Raw genomic sequence first — 21,393 nt, 5'->3', positions numbered from 1 at the left:
TTTAGACATGAAGGTGAATGGAATCCTGCAATTTGTGTAAAACTGGATAGAGCAATAAGCCAGAAACATTAAGACAAGTATGGCGTGTTTTCTTTTATCTGTTGAACCTGAAAAATACAGTGTTTCTGAAAGTAGAATAATGATTATTTTAGAAATTGGGAAAGTTGTAGGGGTGAGGTTGGAGAGTGGAAGATGTAATGTTTGGGACTGGGGAGGAGGGGATAAGGTTGAGGAAGGATGATGACACAATCAATATGTATGGTGTATGCCTGTATGTAAATATCAATAAATTACATTAACATGTAATTAATATATGCTAATAAAAATACACTTAAAAAGTTCATTTTCTGCTTATGTGAAGTATTTAATTGTATTAATGTACTCTATTTGTGTACTCTTTTGCAGAGGGACATTTAGGTTGTTTTATATTGTGAACTATTGTGAATAAAGCTGTTATGAACATTCTTCCAAAAAGCTATATTCAGGGAGAAGATTAGATGGTGAAAGAGTAGAGGAAGTTGCATTTACAGTTACTTTGTGATTGGAGATTCAACAATGAGAGTACTTTTTCTCAGCAAGGTGGGTGAAAGGAGGACTTTGCTAAAATTCAATATTGAACAGTAAAAGTTTCTTAGAGACTCAGAAATTCTTGTGCATTGCAAAAAGAACAAGAAAGAGTACATTGGAGCCAAACTGATTGTGGTAGTAGCAGTGACACTGGTTCAAACACAGAAAGAAACACAGCAGACAAACTTGATATGAAAAAACATGTAGATCGGAAAAGGAGCCTGAACTTAGTTGGTCTAGAGGCTACACAGAGATCTGATAATTACAAAGTTCTTGATGTTTTTCAACTGGCAAGTAGAGAGCTTAGGTGTAAACCATCTCAAGGAGGCCACATTGCAGTTTTCTTCTGCTGGAACCTTAGAGGTCATGGCAAATATTGCCATATTGAGCTGGTAAGGGCCTAATGTGAGGCCTAGGGAATACCTAAAAGAATGTGAGTAAAATACTTCACATTACAGAAAACGAACTTGTTTAGATGTATTTTTATTAACACATATTAATTACATTGTTATGGAAACAGCCACAGAGTAGTTTGTACCTAAGTTAATTCAATTAGGGAATAATGTGGGGAGTGAAATTCACTTTCCCTTTGAGTTTGATGTCTCATGTGACTGCTGAAGAGGGTCAGGAAACTGAATAGTTGGGTGCAAATATGCTCATGGACTAAGACTGGAAAGGCAATGTTCCTAGACAGTAGATACCTATGGAGTGCTGGCTTTTCTAATCCATGATTAAATTTCTTGGGAGGCTTCTGAGATCCAGACTCCCAGAAGAAATTGCCATCTGCCTGATCCTGGGGGGTGTGTTGACCTAATGTCTCCAGAGCAGATACCTCTCAAAAGAGTCCCTAAGGCCTGATTAAAGCTAAGCCCCAGACATTGGAATTCCTCTCTTAGAACTCTGCAGCAGCCCCACCCTGGCCATGCTTCAATCTGGCATATCTGGAAAACTCAAAACAACAGTACTTCCCATCCCATTCTACCTTACACTAGTGAAAAGGAAAGTTGAAAACCACTTCAACCAGGTTCAATTTTAGGCCACTCCAGCTGACACTTGGCTGAGCAACACAAAAAGAGGAACGCTTTAACAACCCTCAGCCATCCCTCTCTCCCCCTTGGTACGTAGCCTAAGAAAAAAGGACATGTGGCAAAGGCAGTGACCATCCATCCTTGCTGACAGTTTTGATCATCTCAATGAGGAAAATTCTTTCATTTTTTTTCATTAATATTTCTTTCTTTTTTTTGGTGTTCTGATTTGTTTATGGATACACACACACACACACACACACATACAATTATAAGTATATATATTTTTCTCTATTTTCCTTATTTTTGGCATTTTTCAAACAATTGTTATTTTTCCTTGTTCAATCGTTTAATGGTTAGGTTTTTAAAATTGTTTATTTTGGATTATGTTTTGGTTTTGTTTTTTTCTCCTTATTTTGTTCTCCTTCTAATAGCCAAGTTCTCTTATTCTATTTTTCTCTCCCCCTTTACTTTGTTTCTTAAAATTTAATTTCTCCTTCTTTATAGGTATCACTTGCTACATCTTTTCTGCTTTCTCCCTACTCACATTTTGATTGGTCTAAACTTCTTTTACTTTCCTATCACATTTTATTTTCTCTTAATGAACTGTATATTTAGCATTTTTCAGAAGCATTTAATTTATATAACTCCTGTACCCACCACTTATGTGGCTGCATTCATTAATTCTGTGAGGGGCATACTTGATACCTGATGTTCATTTTAATGCCAGATCTAGATTATGGCTATTTATTGTTTTTGTCTTTGGTGATTACAGATCCCACTATTTTTGCTTTTCTGGCAATTAGTGCTACAGATGTCATAGTAGGCAGTGGGTATTTATTTTAATGCAGTATATTGTTTGCTTTAGTTGTTGCTATGGTTCAGTTCTTCCATTTCTGTGAAATTCCTGGGAATCTTCGGGGTTATTACATGTTCACAGAGTAGAGATTCTCCTGCTGAGCTAAACCTAGTCAAGAGAAAGTGCATCTTGCTCCATAGAAAATTAACCACACTAGAACTTCAATGATACTTCAATACAAAGAATAGAGAAGAAAAAGTATCTCAACTACTGACCAGGCCTCAAGTAGGAATGGCTGGGGTGTCCTAGGCCCCACTCCCAGATATCTACTCATATAGGAAAAATGGAGGTAACACAAAGTCTGTGGATTTCACATCTACAAGGGCTTTTCAATCTCCATAATTCTAGGACATTTTGGCAAGAGAAGGCCAAGCCCTAAAAAGGCCTGCAATTCAGAGTGGAAGAGAAATATATCCCAACAGACACATAAAAACAACATAGGAATACAAGAAATATTAAAAAGCAAGGCAACACAACTCATCCTAAAATTAATAATTCTCCTGCAAGAAACCCCAAATATATTGAGGTGGATAAATCATCAGATAAAGAATTCAATAGAATGACTATAAAAATGATCAATGAATTCCTAGAGAACATAGAAAGTATTTCTGGTACTAGAGAAAATAATTCCTTAATGAATTAAGGAAGTCAGTTCATGTGTATGAAAGAGAAATTCAATAAGGAAAAAGAGGTATTGAAAAAGAACCAAACTGAAATCTTGGAAATGAAAGACAAAATAAATCATATAAAATGTTGAGTTTAAAGTTTCTCTAACAAAGTAGACCATGCTGAAGCTATAATCTGAAAGCTGGAGGACAAATCAGCCAGCCTTGAATACTCAGACAATATTAACTGTGTTCAGAATATACAAGAACTATGGGACAACTTAAGACACCAATTTAAGGACCACTGGAATTGAAGAGGGATGGGAGATGCAAACTAATGGAATAAATAACCTCTGCATTGAAATAATAACATAAAAATTTTCAAATCTCAAGAATAAAATGAACATCCAGATAATGATACATTCAGATACCTAAACTAGGCAATATGAAAAAGAACCTCTCCATAACACATTGCAATCGTAATGTCTAACATACACAATCAGCAAAGAATTTTAAGAGCCTCAAGAGAAAAATATCTCCTTAAACACTTATCATTTCTTTGTGTTGAGAAGCTTCAAACTACTCTTTTATAGTTTACTATAAAATATACAATAAAAGTCTTAAACTATGCTACTCTACTACTCTGTTGTAAAACACTAGCATTTATTCCTCCTATTTAAATCTATTTTGGTTTCTGATAAACAACTTCTTTCGATCCTCCCATCTTTGACACTTTCTTGCCTTTGGTGACCACTGTCCTATTTTCTACTTCCATGAGATCAAGTTTTTTAGTTTTCACACAAGAGTGGGATCATCCAGTATTTGTCACTTTTTGGCTTTTCTCACTTAACATACTTTCTTCCAGTTCCATCTACATTTGTGCAATATTAGTTTCATTTGTTTTTATGGCAGAATAATATTCCATTGTATACTTACATGCACACACACACCCACACACACACATACACATACCACATTTTCTTTATTCTTTTGTCTTCTGATCGGTATGAAGGCTGATTTCATATCTTGCCTATTAGTGCCACAATTAACAAGAGAGTGTAGGTATCTCTGTGATACAGCAATTTTATTTCATTTGGATAGATACAAAGATCTGGATCATGAAGCATTTATATATTTGGTCTTTTGAGAAATTTTAAGATTGTTTTCCATTGTGGTTGTACTAATTTATACTTTTCTCATCTGTGTATTTGGGTCCTTATTTTTTGTATCCTCATCTTTATTTGCTATTTTTTGTGTTAAAAAAGTACATTTTCTAATTAAAGAACACATCATATTCCCATTTCTAAAAATATAAAATATTCCTTATCTGTGGTTTAGTTGAAGATTAATCATAATTATATTTAACTTCTGTGTATCCAACCAGAGTATTACACAACAGTTATTGTACACTGTGCAGGGCTGATGTTAAGCTCTTATGAAACCAATTCATGTAGATTTCCAATAAGTTTCCTCAACTCACAGTGAAATTATTCTCAGATGCTTGACTTGATTCAGTGAAGACTTTTTTGTTGAAAACATCTGTACTTGAGATATTGTATGATTTCTCACCATTACAGAACCCATTGTTTTTATTAGAGGTGAAATTTTAAAATCATTGTTTTTATTAAAGATTGACCAGAGTGCTGAATATCAACAAGAATGCCAGGGATAAAACACCAGAATGTCCAAAAGAGTTGAATAGGTTTCTGAATAAATATTTTCCATCATGCAATGCAAACATCTGCAAGTGTGATGAGCAAGGACTAATGAGGCATGTGTTAGGGTAAAGGGAGGTGAACAGGAACCAGTTGGCTCCTTTCTGTATTCCAAGGTCAGCCTGGTATTGAATTCAGATTGCTATTGCTCCAACACATCAAGAAGACTTTTGAAACTAAGTCTTGTCAGATGTTCAAAAGGGTCATCTCTCAATTTCACTACAGGAATTATTTACAAGGTATTTTAGGGACAGCTGAGTATACACTACCCTTGTGCGTGTAGTATTCCTGCCTTCACTTGGAATTTCATGCTCTTTTGGGTAATTCTGTGTATGTCCAGATTTTTGCCTAGTATAAGGTCTTTGATAGTCTGCCTCATGGCAGATCTGAGATTCTCTATGACAAGTATACCCAATTTCCTTTCAGAGGATGAGGACCAGCCATTCATAATTTCCCTCCTGCCCTTCTCCATTCACCAGTGGGGACCCACTAGGATGTCCTGGCATGTTGAGTGGATTCTGTTGCCCTACAGATTTTCTGAAAAAAGGGGAATAGTTATTCATTGCTGTTGAGGAAACAGAGATCCTTCCAATGAAGGTATGAGACCAGAGGCATAGTTTTCACAAACAGAAAGAGCTTTTAAGTATTTAGTAACAGATAACTACAGAGAAGCCTTTAGAATGTAGAGAATTCCCCACCAGTTTGGATATCAAATATTCAGCACTGCTCCTAGGGACCATTGTTGTGTCCAACACAGGGATATGATCAGAATATGGATTTTCCCCTTGTTGCATTAAACTTGTAGCTTGAGTTCATAACACCAAGGGTTACTTCTGTGTGATATGTTGGTACAGCACTGAGTCTGACCTAACTGTGGAGACACCTAAAAGACCACAATGCATACAAACTCACTGTTTCCTCTCCTTGGAATGCACTCCTCAGCATACAACCTGGATGACTCTCGGCTCCCTCTAGTCTCTACTGAACTCCTCCCTTTTGGTAATACCTATTTTATTCACCTTATCTAAAATTACCATCCCACTGTGCATCTCCAACTCTGCTCCATTTCTTTCTTCCTATATTATTCATGAGACTTTTAGAATTCACAAATGACACTTTGTATGTTTCCTTTCTCTTTTCCTTCCTCTTTCTTCTTTTTACTTTTTAATGTACTAACTGTTCTAGGTAGGGAGTAGCATGGGATTTCCTGTGCTTTGTTCACTGCTATTTTTTAAAAATATCTATTATTTGCCTGGACATAATAATGCTCCATGAATACTTGCTGATGGATTCACTGATTCAGTGTGGGTGCTAATTAAGAAATTCTAGTTTAGTTGTATGTTCTCTTAATCTGAGATTTTTGAGTTTTTTACAAGAATTGCTTAAATCCAGCGGAGGCCAGATTTGGTCCTTTAGATCAGTGCTGGACTCACTCTGTACACGGTTAGATGACCCTTACTGCCTGTATAGGAGGATGGTCATGGTTTGAAGAATGCACATGGTTTGAAGAGTTTTGTCCTCTGAATTGAAAACACAGGGTGGTCCTTGTATTTGTCTATTCTACCCTGATTATTCCCATGAGGGGTTGTTTAACTGAATATGCTCTAAAATTTTAACTTAAATGCCTTTCGAAAGAGCACTGCCAATATCAGGGAGATTGGTTATGGGCTTCTAACAGTTGTCAGAATTAATAACTGTGGAGACACTGTTCCCTGCAAAGAAGAGGAAGTCTGAAATATAACTTGTTGCCTAGAAAATGTTTAATATGGGCAATGGTTGAATTGAAACCTCTGTCATCAGAATCGAGGATTTGATGTCATGAACTTTTCTAATGGCTTTTGGCTGTGCCATTGATTCTCCTGTTTACTCTGTGCCCTAACCTTTCCAGGTATTGACTAGCCAGATTCTGGCCTGGCAGCTTTTGATTGGTTTGCTGTGTGTATATAGTGTCTTGGAACATTGGAGTTAGCACCTTGCCTGTTACTGGTATATGTTTTCTTTGCTTCTTTATCTTTAACTCACCACCATGAAGCCTTTGACCCTCTTTGTATTGCTGGGAGTTTGTACTATCCTGGCCTCTGGCCGTAAGTAAAGATTCTTACCAGAGCATAAGTTTGATGTCTAGTATATGAAGATATGTATTCTGAGGGGATTGTGTTTAAGCGTGCCTTACCTCCAGGGACCTTTGTCCTCTAGTCCACTACTTGGTTCCATTGCCATTTTGACTGACCATTAAATGTAAAGTTGACTCTGTGCTTAAATTCTTTTGTTCAGTCAGACGTTACTCCAAACTTGGTACTCAACTGCATTGCTAGCATCAGTGTGTCCGTAATATGTTTGAGAAAGGAATCAGAGATTATTTCAGGAAAGGAGGAATGACCCTATATTATGTTTAGATGCATATCATATATGCATCTGCTTGATCTCCATGTGCCCACTCAGAATTAAGGCTTTCCAATGATGAATATCTACAATATCGTTTATGTTCTCTCTTCCCTCTAATACTTGTTGTTCATGTCACTGTTTTTTCTCTGTCAAAGACTGCAGGTGATGCTGCAACTGAACCTCGTAGTGGTGAGCCTGCACGTACACCCATCTCTTTCCTCCCATGGCCATTTTCTCTTCCCAGGCTCATGCTGGGCATCTTCTATGTGAATATTCTAAGTTATAATGAATCCTAAGCAAAATTCTGGGAAAGCTATATTCATGACTCTAAAGTTCATTAAGAATGTAGATAATATGATTTTTGTATTTTTTATAGAAAGTGATGTCTCTGGCATGGACTTAGAAAAATCTGTAATATTTATTATTCATGTTCCTCCACAGAAGGCAGAAGACTATGTAGTCTGATATTGTTTTTAGAGTATTTTTTTGTGAATGCCTGTAACTCCTTTCATTGTTAGGGGATGAATATATGACTCTTGCATTAAAAAGAGGCCAGTTGTTGGTGGGCTGAAGGAAGAGACTATATGAAAGGGCGTCAAAATGAGTGCATTAGGACCACATGGCAGGGTAGGGTGCAACACAAATACAGGCGTCAGGGAGAAGAACTTTGCTCTTGTATAGGTGTGTATGACTTATTCTCTGGATGGTGTTTATTTTATTCCTCTGAATTGAAAACTAAGGTTTCAGACTGAAGTCCTGGGACGTTTTTTGGCTTCTTTCAATGTGTCTTTATGTTCATGCTGTGTTTGTGTGTGTGTGTGTGTGTGTATGTGTGTGTGTGTGTGTGTGTGTGTGTCTTTTGCTCTTATGGAAGTTAAGAGGACCTGTATTGAGTCTCCACACTATGGATTGTGTGCTTTGGTCATAAGGATGTTGACTGAGTTAGAGCTCAGACACGGAGTCACAAATTCAACTGTGTAATGGGACTAAGTGTAAGAATATTCTCCTTCCTGAATGAGAGCTGGGACAGCTATGTTAGAATCTATGTAGGAGATTGTGCTATTCAGCTGCTGAGGTAGATTTAATGCACAGATATGGAGTCTGGTGTTGTTTTTTGTCAGTCATTCTGGTTTAGAGTTAGAAAATTCTCATAACTCTTGACCACTTGCCCTTTAACATCAAGTACTCTTTATTATTACTGCCATATTTTTTCATTATGTCCAAAGTCAGTCTTGTAAATTCTTCTCTGATAGAGGGGTCCACATGATGACAAAATATGAAACAAATATGACTTAGTTTCAGGCTAGAATTCCATCGTAGAAATTTCACTGCACTTAGAATAAGAGTCGGTATGACTTTAATCTGCGAGAATCTTATTCTTTTTCCGCTCCTCTAAATTTTATCCTTCTACTTGCCCCTGTTCATGCTGTGATGCAAAGTGTTCATTTCTAGGTAAATCCATGGGAGGGCATCAGAATTTCAGGCCCCTGGAGCTTCCTTTATTGCTTGGGGACAGTCATGTCCACCTGTGGATTTGACCTTTTGGGCTCATGTCTTGTACAGAGTTCTTGCAGGTCTCTACTGTCATTGTCCTCCCAGGGAAAACCCAAACTCTTGGTGTTGTAGCAAAGACGAGGCAAGTAGAAAGTGTGTAGGTAGATTAACATCATGACAAAATTGATGACAGATTTGCAAAGATTAATTCAAAATACGGAATATATTTACAGTCCTGGTTGGGAAAGAGTTTATTCGCTGATAAAGAGGCAATGTCTCAGCTGGAACTCTCCTCTTGATGCATGTCCTGCAGAAGAGAACTCTACTTCTGTTGCTGCTGCTCTCATTGATGCTGAGGTCACTGATGCTGCCACCATAGTTGCAGTTGACACAATTTATTTACTAGGTAAGAACATTTTTCCATGTGTGTCCAGTATGAAACTTCTGGATGCCCTGGGCCCCTTGAAGCAATAGTAGACTGTACTCTGGGTGGCAGCAAGAAGGAACTAACGAATATAGTCATGTTTTATTTACAATGGATTTTTTTTGTGGTTTCCCAAATATGAGAGAAACCAGGATATTGTGATTTGTACATTATCAATTTTAATCATATCTCTTTTGGAATGTTGGCATTTATTAAAAACCAGTGATTTTAGTAGAAACCATTGGAAAAAAAAGTAGTCCATGTAGCATGGGAACTGTTAATGCATTTTTTTCTGAAAATTGTATTTTTTTGGAGAATATTACAAAAATAAAAAATAGCAAATGGTCTTCAGATGGACTTTCTTTATGAAGTTTTGAAACAATTAAAAAAAAGAAGGTTTTCCTGAGACAGATTGTTTTGAGTGTTATTCAAAATATTTTTGGAAATGTGGAAACTAATTCAGGATTAAAGTCTGTTTTTTCCTATTTTAAGCTAATATTTTCTAACTTTTCAATTTTCAAGCAACATTGATTATAAAATATATATTTAAAAGTATATTCCACGCATCATGGCATAAAATTCACATGTAAAATGTAATTTAAATCTTCTAGCTACACTATGAAAAGAATATTTTAAAGATAATGAAATGGAAAAGTCATAGTAAGAAACTTTCTTTGAGTACACAGTCAGTAAGAAAAACATTGGAATTGTACCCAATCGAGTGTGAGGAATGTGTTTCAAGTATTGCTTTCTTGTTTCATGTCTGGGTCAATGCTTGGCATCTTGCTAGATGATACAGATCTGTGGTGGGCAGACTGTGAGTGAAAAAAATGGCTGTATTTGTCTTATTCAGAGAAGGCTGGGTGGACATATTATAGGCTACTTAATTTATATTGGGCTCCTTCCTGATCACTGTAAACCTCCAACCTACCTTGACTCCATCCCAGACTGCATATCCAAATCATCTGGATGCGAAAAGGTGGTTTATCTTCTAGGGCTGAAAATTTGCACCTTTTGACTCCACTGAATTTAGTGGCATTTGGCACTTGTCAGTCTTCATTTAGATTCCAAAGAATGAAGCCACATTCTTATTTATTCTGTGGAAACCCCTTGTAATCATTATTTATTTGTTTTTGTCTTACAGATATGTTGAGAAAGATTAGCGGTGTCTTGAACGGTGTTTACCATTTGTGAGATGGAAGGAATTTGAGTTCTCTGTGATTGTTCCTTTTCTGGTTAGACCAGAGCATGCCTTCATTTTATTTCATCCAAGTACATACTGCTATATTTCTTGCTTTCTAATTTGATTATGTTTTTTCCCCAAATAAGTAATTGTGTGAGCAACATCAAAGTGTTTTTTATCTTTATGACTTGGTGGTGATTTTTCATTGTTTAGACTTTTTAAATTCATGGAAAGACACTGAATTTTACCTAGTACTTCCTTGTGTTCTTGTCAATATCCAGACATTCTACATGCTTACCTGAAATGTTTTATTTCCTTAAAAGAAGACACCAACCTTTGGCACAATACTAGATATTAGAGGTTTCTCTAACATGAACACACTCATCAACACTTATTAAATTTACCAAAAGAGAGGCGGTGTCTCCAAATGAGGATCCAAGTTCTCAGAGAGAAGGGGGAACTCAAGTCAGAGACAATGGGGTTCTTGGCCTAAATGATAGAAAATTATTTCAGCATGCACCAAAGTTTTTCCTAGGAAAGTAGACATATATTCAAGAGAGAATGAGTGCTATGTTCATAGAGAGATGCCTTTTGGGGTAGAGCAAGGAATATACATTCAAGGGAGAATGCAGGCTGTCTTAAGAGACAAAGAGACATGGTTGTGGGATTCTGGGCTCTCCTTTTAAAGGAAATTTTGTAAGGAGTGGGTACACAAAGGCATATAGGAATGATGTCAGTCCAGTGATCTTGAGATAGTTTCTGGTGGTCTGGTCAATTTCTGGATCCTTAGGCTGATTTAGTCTTCATTATCTAATCAATATATAGTATTAGAAAGTCTCCTATATTATAGGTTCCTCAAGCTATTGTATATCTATTTAATTAATTAATTTATTAGGAGATTAATTAATACTGACCAGGTTGGTTTACAGGTATCCAAGGTATTTGAGACTAGCAGGTCTGGAAGGTTGACAGGCTTAGGAAGTGACATGCCTGGAAAAGTATGTAGAATTTCTGAATTAAATCTTATTTTCTTGTCCTTCCTTTATGTGTCCTTTTAATTTCTTATTTCTTCTATTCTACTTCAGATTGAAATGTTCAATTTAATGTCACCAAACTCTTCTATCAACTGCCAACTGATCCATAATTTTTTTCTTATCTGGAATGACTAATGGGGGTGGAAGGAGGGAGGGAGAGAGAGAAGGAAGGCGGGAGTGTGAGAAAGAGGGGAGAGAGATTGAAAGAAAAGCAGTTTCTGAAATCTGGGAACTGGCCTGACACAGCCATTCAGGCTTTGGATTTGTAGGGCTGACCTGGTGCTCACAGCTAGCCAACAAGCTCCTGTGTTGAACAGAAATACATCTCACAAAACACCAGCAGCAAACAAGGTCACTCAGTGACTGTGATGACATGAGAAAAAGCAAAACAGAACAAACAACAACAAGTAAGATCATTTCCCAATTTTGTTTAAGTACAAAACAAGATCAGTATGCAAATCCCAAAATTGCCAAACTTCAAATCTTCCTGTTAATATGTGACTGCTGCTTCATCACAAATTACATATTTAACTTCACTCTTTTATTTTCCTAGATAATTTATTAAAATTCTCAGTCTTTGGTGCTGAGGATGTTGCTCAAGTGGTAAGACACTTGCCTGGTGTGTACAGGGCACTGGGTTTGATCCTCAGCACCACATACAAATAAAATATAGATATTGTGTCTGCCGAAAACTGGAAAATAAATAGTAAAACATTCTGTCTCTCTCTTCCAAAAAAAAAAAAAATTCCCAGTCTTTGCGTCATTTATGCTCTCTGAAAACACTGAATTCAAAGAAGAGCCATACTTTCCAATTTCCGGAATCTTCTGACTGAAGTACAAATCCTATATTAAGGTCTGTTACAACAGCTTTTTATTAAGCTGCTGTAGTACTCCATAGTTTCTTAGGGTATATGTTGTCCCTGACTGCAAGAAGAAGTAACCCAAGTTTTTCAATTACAGATAAGATTCTTGAAGTATTTGACTGGAGTAGAAATGCCCAATAGGAGTAGACATTATACATATAGCATTATTTATCACCCTTTCCACTGATTATATTAGAATCATAATCATCATTGGATTCATGGACCTTTGATTCAGGACTCAAAGTGTGTACCTTTGAAGGCTTTGTCCTCATTTCTGACTTACAGATCAGAATCCATTGGCTAGTCAGACTGCTGAATCATTCATTGCTCTGGATTACAATTTGCTGAAGCTCATTTGGGACATATTTTGATTTTATATTCAGATTATGAATGTATTATAGAAGCTGGGTTAGAGTCCCAGAGAAATGAAAGCTGAATTAGAAATCTAGATCTTCTCTTGACTAGATCAATACTAGGTAATAAGATTGTGTTTCAGTCAGCTATTTTGTTGCTATGACTTAAAGACCCAAGCTGAACAACTGTAGAGGAGAAAATGTTTATTTGAGGGCTCACAGTTTCAGAGGTTTTAGTCTATAGAAATTTAGCTCCATTGGTCTGTGCTCAAGGTGAGGCTGAACATCATGGAAGAAGAGTGTAGCAGAGGGAAGGAGAGAGAGAGAGAGAGAGAGAGAGAGAGAGAGAGAGAGAGAGAGAGAGAGAGAGAGAGAGAGAGAGAGAGAGAGAGAGTTGAATTTCTAGATACAAGTATATTCCCAGCTGGGTGTAGTGGTGCACACCTGTAATCCCAGCAGCTCTGGAGGCTGAGGCAGGAGGATTGCAATTTTAAAGGTACCCTCAGCAACTCAGTATGTCCTTGTCTCTAAATAAAATAGGAAAAAGGGTTGGGGATGTAGCTCAGTAGTTAAGCTTCCCTATGTTCAATTTCTGGTACCCCTTCTCAAATCTCCCAAAACCCCCAAAGCAAAACCAAATATATACCCAAAGCCATGACCCAGTTCCCACCCCCTTCAGCGACACCCTACCATTTCCATTACCACTCAGTTAATCTCTATCACGGGGTTAAATCACTGATATGTTGAAGACTCTTACATCCCAATCATTTCTCCTCTGAACCTTGTTGGATTGTTTGACACATGAGCTTTTTGGAGACAACTCACATCCAAACTGAACAGATTGAATAAAAAAAAAGATTAAATCTGTAATAGAAAGTCTCGGTTACATATCCACGTTTTTACAAACTGCCATACTAGTGTCTGTTGTGTTCTGTTGCCTTTCACACATGAGCTTTTGGGAGACAACTCACCTCCAAACTTAACAGAGTGAATTAAAAAAGAAGATTAAATCTGTTATAGAATGTCTCCCAAAAAACTAAAGCCCAGAATTGGATGATTCATTGCTGAATTTTGCCAAATTTTTAAAGAAGAATTAATTTCAGTCCTTCTAAAACTACTCTAGACAATTTAAACAGAAGGAGCCTTCCAAACTCATAATGAGACCAGCATTAGCTTTTTAAGAAAATCAGATAATGACACAACAGAAACAACAACAACAAAAATTATAAAAGAGTATCCCTGATGAATATAGATGAAAAATTCTCAACAAAATACTACCAAATTGAGTTTAACAGCATATGAAAAAATTCGGTTCACAATGATCAAGTTTGCTTCAATTCCAGGGATACTTCACGTTAACAGAAAATGAACATGTTTTACATGTATTTTTATTAACACGTGTTTTTTTGTAAATTTTATTTTTTATATTTTTAAAAAATTTTTATTATTAGTTGTTCAAAACATTACATAGTTCTTGGCATATCATATTTCATACATTTGATTCAAGTTTTTTATGAACTCCCATTTTTACCCGTATACAGATTGCAGAATCACATCAGTTACACATCCACTTTTTTACATACTGCCATACTAGTTTCTGTTGTGTTCTGTTGCCTTTCGTATCCTCTACTATCCCACCTCTCCTCCCCTCCTCTCCCATCTTCTCTCTCTACCCCATCTACTGTAATTCATTTCTCCCTCTTGTTTTATTTCCTTTCCCCTCACTTCCTCTTATATGTAAAATTTGTGTAATGATGAGGGTCTGCTTCCATATCCATGCAATTTCCCTTCTCTCTCCCTTTCCCTCCCACCTCTGAACCCTGTTTAATGGTCATCTTCTTCTTATGCTCTTCCACCCTACTCTCTTCTTAATTGTTCTCCTTATATCAAAGAAGACATTTGGCATTTGTTTTTTAGGGATTGGTAGCTTCACTTGGCATAATCTGCTCTAATGCCATGCATTTCCCTGCAAATGCCATGATTTTGTCATTTTTTAGTGCAAATTAATCATCCATTGTGTATAAATGCCACATTTTTTATCCATTCATCTATTGAAGGGCATCTAGGTTGGTTCCACAGTCTAGCTATTGTGAACTGTGCTGATATGAACATTGATGTAGCAGTATCCCTATAGTATGCTCTTTTAAGTTCTTTAGGGAATAGTCCACAAAGGGGAATAGCTGGGTCAAATGGTGATTCCATTCCCAGCTTTCCAAGGAATCTCCATACTACTTTCCAAATTGGATGCACCAATTTGCAGTACCACCAGCAATGTACAAGTGTACCCTTTTCCCCACATCCTCGCCATCACTTGTTGTTGTTTGACTTCATAATGGCTGCCAATCTTACTGGAGTGAGATTGTATCTTAGGGTGGTTTTGATTTGCATTTCTCTGAGTGCTAGAGATGGTGAGCATTTTTCCATGTACTTGTTGATTGATTGTATGTCCTCCTCTGTGAAGTGTCTGTTCATGTCCTTTACACATTTGTTGATTGGGTTATTTGTTTTCTTATTGTTTATTTTTTTTGTGTTCTTTGTGTACTCTTGATATTAGGGCTCTGTCTGAAGTGTGAGGAGTAAAAATTTGTTCCCAGGATGTAGGCCCTATGTACCTCTTTTTTTGTTTCTCTTGCTGAGAAAAGACTTTTAGTTTGAGTAAGTCCCAATTTGTGTATTCTTGTTATTAACTCTTGTGCTATGAGTGTCCTATTTAGAATTTAGAGCCCGAACACACAGTATGTAGATTGCAGCCAACTTTTTCTTCTATCAGATGCAGAGTCTCTGATTTGATATCAAGCTCCTTGATTCATTTTGAGTCAACTTTTGTGCAAGGTGAGAGAAAGGGATTCAGTTTCATTTTGTTGCATATGGATTTCCAGTTTTCCCAGCACCATTTGTTGAAGATGCTATCCTTCCTCCATTGCATGCTTTTAGCACCTATATCAAATATAAGATAATCGTAATTTTGTGGATTGTTCTCTGTGTCCTCTATTCTGTACCATTGGTCCACCTGCCTGTTTTGGTACCAATACCATGCTGTTTTTGTTACTATTGGTCTGTAGCATATTGTCAGGTCTGGTATTGCTATACCGCCTGATTCACACTTCCTGCTTAGAATTATCTGCTATTCTGGGCCTTTTATTTTTGCATATCAATTTCATGATGGCTTTATCTATTTCTAGGAGAAATCCTGTTGGGATTTTGATTGGCATTGCCTTAAACCGATAGAGACCTTTTGGTAATATCGCCATTTTGATGTTTGTTCTCCCTATCCATGAACAGGGTATATTTTTTTATCTTCTAAGACCTTCTTCTATTTCTCTCTTTAGGATTTTGTAGTTTTCATTGTGTAAATATTTGGTTTCTTTTGTTAGGTTGATTCCCAAGTATTTTATTTTTTTTGAGGATATTGTGAATGAAGTGGTTGTCCTGATTTCCATTTCAGAAGATTTGTCGCTGATATACAGGAATGCCTTTGATTTCTGCATATTGATTTTATATCCTGCCACTTTTCTGAATTCATTTATTCGCTGTAGTAGTTTCTTTGTAGTCCCTTTTGTTCTGCTGGGTATAGAATCATATCACCCACACATAGTGATAATTTAAGTTCTTCTTTTTCCTATTTTTATGCCTTTAATCTCTTTCATCTGTCTAATTGCTCTGGCCAGTGTTTCGAGAACTATTTTGAACAGAAGTGGTGAGAGAAAGCATCCCTGTCTTGTTCCAGATTTTAGAGGGAATGCCTTCTATTTTTCTTCGTTCAGAATGTTGCTAACCAGAGGCTTAGCATAGATAACTTTCACAATTTTGAGGTATGTTCCTGTTATACACAGTTTTTCTAGTGTTTTGTACATAAAGGAATGCTGTACTTTGTTGAATGCTTTTTCTGAATCTATAGAGATGATCATATGGTTCTTATCTTTAAGTCTATTGATATGGTGAATAATATTTATTTATTTCCGAGTATTGAACCAGCCTCGCATCCCAGGGATGAATCCTACTAGATCATGTTGCACGACCTATGATATGTTTCTGTATCTGATGCCATTAGAGGATTATTGCATCTATGTTCATTAGAGATATTGGTCTGTACTATTTTTTTTTTGAAGTGTCTTTGTCTGGTTTAGGAATCAGGGTGATGTTGGCATCATAGAATGAATTTGGAAGTTCTGTCTCTTTTTCTACTTTTTGAAATAGCTTGGAAATTATTGGTATTAGTTCCTCTTTAAAGGTCTTATAAAACTCTGCTGTATACCCATCTGGTCCTGTGCTTTTCTTAGTTTTTATTATTTGATGGCTTCTTCTTTTTCTGTAATTGATATTGGTCTATTTTGGTTGTTTCTATTCTCCTGACTCAATCTGGTCAGATCATATGACTTAAAAAAATTATCGATGCCTTCACTATCTTCTGCTTTATTGGAGTATAAAGATTAAAAATAATTTCTAATCATCTTCTATATTTCCATAGTGACTGTTGTGATATTGGCTGTTTCATCTCGTAGGCTAATAATTTGATTTCTCACTTCTCTTTTCTTTGTTGTAATGGCTATGGGTCTGTCAATCTTATTTAGTTTTTTAAAGAACCAACTTTCAGTTTTGTCCATTTTTTCAATTGTTTCTTTTTTTTTTCAATTGCATTGATTTCAGCTTTAATTTTAATTATTTCTTGCCTTGTACTACTTTTGCTATTGTTTTGCTCTTCTTTTTCTAGGGTTTTGAGATGAAGTATGAGATCATTTATTTGTTAGTGTTTTCTTTTTTTAAGGAATGAATTCTAAGCCATGAATTTTCTTCATAGAACTGCTTTCATTGTGTCCCATAGACTCTGATATGTTCTGTCTGTGTTTTCATTTAAGCCTAAGAATTTTTAAATTTCCTCCTTGATGTCTTCTGTAACCCACTGATCATTCAGTGACATAGTGTTCATTCTCCAAGTGATGGCAGGATTTTTCCTTCCTTCTTTTATCATTGATTTGCAGTTTCATTCCATTATGATCAGATAGGATGCATGGTATTATCTCTACTCCTTTGTAATTTCTAAAGTTGCCTTGTGACATAATATATGCTCTATTTTTGAGAAGGATTTATGTGTTGCTGAGAAAAAAGTGTAACTGCTTGATGTTGAGTAGTATATTCTATATATGTCAATTATTAGAATAGGTTATTAATTATATTATTGAGTTCTATAGTTTCTTTATTCATCTTTTATTTGGAAGATCTGTCCAGTGGTGAGAGAGGTGTGTTGAAGTCTCCCATAATTATTGTATTGTGGTCTATTTGACTCTTGAACTTGAGAAGAATTTGTTTGATGAACATAGTGCACCATTGTTTGATGCATATATATTTGGCATATATATTTATGATTGTTATGTCTTGTTGGTTTATGGTTCCCTTTAGCAGTATGTAGTGTCCTTCTTTATCCCTTTTGATTAACTTTGGCTTGAAGCCTATTTTATTTGATAAGAGTATGGACACTCCTGTTTGTTTCCGAGGTCCATATGAGTGATATGATTTTTCCCAAACTTTCACCTTCAGTCTATGCATGTCTTTTCCTATCAAATGCATCACCTGTAGGCAACATATTGTTGTACCTTTTTTTATCCATTCTACGAGCCTGTGTCTCTTGACTGGTGAATTTAAGTCATTAAAATTTAGGGTTACTATTGAGATATGGTTTGTACTTCCGGCCATATTTGTTTATTTATATTACTTAACATGATTTGTTTTTTCACTTTGATTTTTTGTTCCCTTCAGTGTACTACCTCCCACTGTTGGTTTTTGTTGATATTTTTATTTCCTCTTCCTGTAATGTTTTGCCAAAGATGTTTTGAAGAGCTGGTATTCTAGCTGCAAGTTCTTTTCACTTTTGTTTATTGTGGAAGGATTTAAGTTCATCTTCCATCCCGAAGCTTAATTTTGCTGGATACACGATTCTGGGTTGAAACCCATTTTCTTTCAGTGTTTTAAATATGTTGTTCCAGGATCTTCTAGCTTTCAGAGTGTATGTTGAAGGATCAGGTGTTATCCTGATTGGTTTACCCCAAAATGTAATGTGCTTCCTTTCTCTTGAAGCTTTTAAAATTCTCTACTTATTCTGTATGTTGGCCATCCTCATTATAATGTTTTTTGGTGTGGATCTCTTATGATTTTGCACATTCAGCATTCTGTAGGCTTCTGTGATTTGGAATTTTGTTTCATTCTTTAAGTCTGGTTAGTTTTCTCCTATTATTTCATTGAACAGATTGCTCATTCCGTTGGTTTGGACCTCTATACCTTACTGTATCCCAATAACTCTTTAAGTTTGATCTCTTTATGTTATCCCATATTTCTTGGATGTTCTATTCATGATTTCTTAACAGTGTTGCTGAGCTGTCTATGTTCTTTTTATGTTGAAATATTTTGTCTTCATTTTCTGATGTTCTATCTTCTAAGTGTTCTACTCTGCTGGTAGTACTCTCCTTTGAGTTTTTAATTTGGTTTATTGCTTCCTATATTTCTAGGATTTGTGTTTGTTTTTTATAACCTCTATTTCCCGGTATATTTGAACTTTTTCTTCTTGGATTTGTTTATGTAATTCATTGTCAAAGTGATTTTTCATTGCCTGATTTTGTTGTCTAATGTCTTCCTTGAGACTCCAGATCACTGAAGCAGGTATATTTTGAATTCTTTATCTGACATTTCATCTGCTGCAGATATTACCTCTTCTAAAGTTGAGTTGACCTGCATTGCTTGTGGTTCTTTCTTTCCTTGTCTTTCCATACTGCTCATGTTTCTTTCTGCTTTGTGAAACTGTTGTGTTATTGATTTTCCCCCTATATATTTATATTGCTCTTGTATTTTTGCACAGTCTCCCTTTTGTGGAGAAAGACAATATTAACAGTTCTGAATATCAATAGTACATCATCTAAGCAGACATTTTCCTTATTACTAAATTTATAGCTAGACTCTATGTCTACAAATTGTGGTTTCAATTATCGTTTACAAACATAGTCATTAGTTTCATGAAAGGCATATAGTTTTTGGTAGCTTGAAGAAAACTGAATTTCAGGTGTAGGATGTTATGTTTAGTGGGAAAGGAGTCAAGGTATGGGATTAATCTAACTTAGTAACTTTGGATAGCTCTATCGAATAATAGGTAATTTATGGAAGAATGTATAGATTCAAATTCCTATTTTATCTGTATTTATAAGATTACCCTACTTATAAAAGTAAAATTTAGGGGATTTCAAGTGGGATAGAGGGAATAAGAAGGAGAAAAACAAATAACAAGGATAGAAAGAGAAGAAAGAGATTGGGAAAAAGAAAAAAAATAGAAAAAAGAAAAGATATAAAAGGAGGGGGATGAAAGTGGGGCATATGCAATTACTCTATATTATATTATTTTGGTGATTCAGTTGTAAAAGACTTTTTTCATGCACAATTCTTGGTTTCACATATGTTGAAGTTGCAAAGACCAGAGAGGAAAGAATAGAGGAGACTGGATGAATGGATGAAAAGAGAGAGAGAAGAGAAAACAAGAAAGAAAAAAAATCTCTCAGAACTCTGTTTTCTTTTCTACCACTTTGTGGTGTTGTCTATTCCTAGCTTGAGCCTCTGGGTTAAGGGTGGTGGTGGTAGTCAGTTTGAGAGGACTTGAGCTTCCACCTGTCAACTCTACACTCTTATTCTCTGAGATGTCAACCAGGTGCCTGATGCACTGCAGAACCAAGCTGGTAGCCACACCCACCAGTTGGTGGGTTTTAAGTGTTTGTGGGAATTTTCAAGATGAGTTCCATCAGTTTTTCTCATAAGGTGTTTGATGAGGTGGGGGGTGTTGGGGAAACCTTATGTTTGTGCAGAGCTCGGTCAGGTGATTGCACAGGTGGGCAGCTTGACCCTTCCTCCAATTTGGGTGGTGTGTCTACTGCACAGGTTGGCTGCTGGGGTGCTTCTCTGGGTTGAGTGGTTTCTAGTAACATGTATTAATTACATTGTTATGGAAACCGGCACAGAGCAGATTGTACCTAGGGGAATTCAAGTAGGAAATATGGCAGGAGTGCAATTCATTTTTCCTTTGAGTTTGATGGCTCATGTGACTGCTGATGAGGGTCAGGAAACTGAACAGTTGGGTGTAAATATGCTTAGTGACTAAGCTCTTATGAAACCAATTCATGTAGATTTCCAATAAGTTCCCTCAACTCACAGTGAAATTATTCTCAGATGCTTGACTTGATTCAGTTTAAACTTTTTTGTTGAAAACATCAGTTCTTGAGGTATAGTATTATTTCTCACCATTACAGAACCCATTGTTTTTATTAGAAGTAAAATTTTGAAATCATTGTTTTTATTAAAGATTGACCAGAGTGCTGAATATCAACAAGAATGCCAGGGATAAAACACTAGAATGTCCAAAAGAGTTGAACAGGTTTTTGAGTAAATATTTCCCATCTTGCAAAGCAATCATTTACAAATGTGATGAGCAAGGAATAATGAGGCATGTGTTAGTGTAAAGGGAGATGAAGAGGAACCATTTGGCTCCTTTCAGTATTCCAAGATCAGCCTGGTATTGAATTCAGATTGCTATTGCTCCAATACATCAAGAAGACTTTTGTAACTAAGTCTTGTCAGATGTTCAACAGGGTCAGGTGATGATCAGAGACTGGTGAGGTTCATGTAAGGGTAAAAGAAGGTGAAGAGGAAGGAGTTTATTTCCATTATGTATTCCAGGGTGAGTCTGACACTATTCAGAAGGAGTCCTCCTCAGTGTGTTAGGGATGAGACCCTAGAGTATAATTGTTTTCAGATTCTAAGAAGGGAATTTGTAAGCCTGGAATGTCATGCAGTTGGCAGAATTTACCTAAATAAAACGAAGGTAATGTGTTAGCAATGTTTAGGATGGGATGGAGG

This window comes from Ictidomys tridecemlineatus, chromosome 6, assembly GCF_052094955.1.
Source record: "Ictidomys tridecemlineatus isolate mIctTri1 chromosome 6, mIctTri1.hap1, whole genome shotgun sequence".
NCBI lineage: Eukaryota > Metazoa > Chordata > Mammalia > Rodentia > Sciuridae > Ictidomys > Ictidomys tridecemlineatus.
The sequence above is the reverse complement of the archived record's forward strand: the minus strand, read 5'-3'. Positions refer to the sequence as shown.